Raw genomic sequence first — 3,749 nt, 5'->3', positions numbered from 1 at the left:
TCTAATTCTATAGGGATTAACTAAAAATAATAATATATTTACCCTAGGGAGACCTATACCTATTATAGCTAGCTATAATAGCTAGTTTTAGTATTCTTATTATATTATAAATAATAATAAGTTTATATAGACCCTAGAGATTAACTACTAGGCTTAATATAACTAAGATACTTATAGTATTAAACCTACTTAGAATAATAATAATAATAATAATAATAAAAACCTAGTAGGTAATAGAGGTAATAATACTTAAAGGGGTATATTAATAAAGTATAATAATACTTAAGGGAGCTATAATATATAATAAGAAGGAGTTTATATATATAATAATAAGAAATATAAGATATATAAAAAATAAGAGAAAAATATATTTATAAGATATAATTATTATAATAAAATAATAATTTTTTTTATTTATTTTTATTTTTATTAATATTTATTTAGTATTATAATAATAAAAGCCGCTATATAGGATATAATTATGCAAAGAGTAAATACTAGGAATAATACTTATCTTAGTTAGGGGGACTTATTAGGGAAATCCTTGGGAACTATATAACTAATATTACAACCCTCGCGGCTATGTCACGTGGTCCCCACAAATCCCGAGTCTTAAACTACTAATTATAATAGGACTAATATACTAAGGACTAATATTATTCCTAGACCGCATTAGTCTTAGAATAATATTACGCCTACTTATAATTAGTTTTACCTAAGAACGTTAAAGTATATAAAATATACTTATTATATTTTCTTATATAGTAGCTACCTTAGCTATTAATATAACCTAGTTATACTTAATACCTTTAAGTATATTACTAGATATAACTTATACTTATTATTACTTAGATTATACCTAGTACTTTTTATTAATATAAACCTAGTATAACTAGTTTATTTCTTAGGAAATATATAATTATTATATATTAATAGCTCTTATTTAGTAATATATTATATACTCTAAGTTATATTATTATTATAGCGCCTAATATTAGATTCCTTTTTACCTCTTATAGTAAGCTATTTATTACCCCCTAATAGGGATAGCCTATAATTAAGCTAAAAGAACTTAATATCTTAATAGATATAAATAATAATAATAAGAAATATATTATCCCGGCCTTATATAAGGTTAAAATCTATAAACTTAGAAATAAATATAACTATTTAATTACTTAATATAATAACCTCTTAGATAATATATAAAATAATATTAAAATTACTTAAAAATAACTTATAAGTATAAAAGTATTTATAAATAATATATAAAAATACTTCTATTAAGCTATAAAATAGTAGTAATAATAATATTAGTAAATAATTAATAAATAATAAAACTAGATTAATTAACTTATTATACTCTAACCTTAGTAAAATAACCTAATATAATAATAAGTTTATAATCTTAGTAGCTTAATATTTAAATATAATACTATTAGTATTACCTATAAAGATATTAGTGAGATTATTAAGCCTAAGGACTTAGAGCTATTTAATAAATAAGCTATTTATATTAAGATATTTCTTATATCCCTTAGGGTATAATAATAGTATTTTCCTATTAAGATAATTAATATAAAAAGTAAGGTCTTATATATTAATAAATAGCTTATAGGTAATATATTTATTTAGTTTAAGCCTAAGCTATATAACTTTCTTAGAAATAAACTTATTAAAGAAATATAATTCTTTATTATTAAATATAAAAACTTTAAGGATATAATTAAATATAACTTTAGAATTATTAATAAAGAATAATAAGCTATATAGAAACTTAAGAACTTATAATAAATAAAGGCTACTTTAACTTATATAGCTAAGTTTATATAAATTATTTTATTTCTTAACTAAGGAATAAGCGCCCTTTAGATTATATTTTATAAAAGACTTAAGGATAAGGTTAAGGATAAACTCTATAAAATAAAAAAACCTAATAACTTTTAAGATTATATTAATATAGCTATTAAGATTAATATTTAATAATTTAAATAATATATAAAGAAATCTAATAAGAAATAAATCTAAGATAATAAGAATAATACTAATTAGTCCTAAAAAAGAAAATAAGCTAAAAGTAATATATCTTATAAGACTTATATAAGACTTATAGAACTTAGAGTAGCTTAAAAAAATAATAAAAATATTAAGTATTATTATTATTATAAAAAGGGCTATAAGGCTAATAAATATTAAAAGAAATAATAAGATATTAAAAAAGAATATTATTAATTAAAGCTATAATAAAACCTCTTAGAAGGTAAGAAATACCTAAATATAACTAACTAAGATAATAACCCCTAGATAGCTATTTATATTACTAAAATACTAGAAATAGCGCAAAAAGAATATAATAAAATAAGACTTTAACCTAGAGAAGTTACTATGCCTTACTAAGCTGCCTACTTAATAGAGGAATAAGCTACTAATAATTATATAATTAATAATATTATAAAGGAATAACTCTATAAACTAATTAAACCCCTAAAGGTTTATTAATTATACCTTATTAACCTAGATATATAAAACCTTTTATTAAAACTAAATAATAAAAAGAAAAACCCTATTAATAAATAATAAATAATTACTATTACTTAGCTAAATAGATATTATAAACCTATTAATTATAATTAATATTCCGCGGGAGTATAAGCATAGTAGGAATAAGATACTATATAAATCTATAAATAATAGCATAGTTAATATATAGCGCTCTAGGAAGATAATTATAAGGTATTAATCTATAAAGGGACTAATAAATATTATTAGCTTAGTATAGCTACTTAATATATCTAATTAGCTAGAAAATAATAAAATATAAATAATATAAAAGATATTTATATATAAGTATATTATAAGGAAATAATACTAAACCTAAGATAGCTTAAACCCTATTATAACCTATAGGATAACCTATATATAATATCTATATATTTATAATATAAAGAAATCTCTTAGGTATTATATAAAGATTATTACTATAATATATATATTATAAATAAATAATAAAATAACTATTTTCTAGTTTAATTACCTTAACCTAATATTAAACCTTACTTAGCCTATAAAACCTTTTTATATAAGGTAAAGAAATAATATAAAGAACTTAGTATTACTATATTATACTTTTACCTCTTAAAGAAAAGAGCTATTAGCCTAGAGTAATAAATTATTATTATTATATAGTGAATTATAATAAAGGAAGGATTTAATTTCTTAACTTACTAAGGAAATACTATTAATAAGGAATAATATAAAGGCATTTAATTATACCTTAGAAAAAACTATAGACTTATAAATAAGGTCTTATAAGAATATATTAATTATATTTAATATAGAGACCTTAATAAGGTTTACTTAGAAACCTAATAACTAGATTATACTTATAATAATAATAAGACTATAAAATAAAGTTATTAAAAATAGATTAATAGCTAAGTAGATAATTATAATTATAAAGCCTATATAAATAATAAATATAGGTTTAATTATTTTAGCTATATAATATTAAAAAATTAGATAGCTTATTTAATATAGGGTAATAAATAAATAAATAAAAATAAGAATTACCTTAAAAGGCCTTTTATTTTATAAATAGAGTATATAAGTAATATTACTTAGAACTAAAAGTATAAGTTAAAAAAAAATAATTAAATACTTTAGTAAATAATAAAGCTAAGTAGAATTATTTTAACTTAATAATAATAAATAAGCTTAAGTTACTATAGAGGTATAAATACTTTACTTAG

The sequence above is a fragment of the Fusarium falciforme genome, chromosome 2 (genome assembly GCF_026873545.1).
Source record: "Fusarium falciforme chromosome 2, complete sequence".
Lineage (NCBI taxonomy): Eukaryota > Fungi > Ascomycota > Sordariomycetes > Hypocreales > Nectriaceae > Fusarium > Fusarium falciforme.
The sequence above is the reverse complement of the archived record's forward strand: the minus strand, read 5'-3'. Positions refer to the sequence as shown.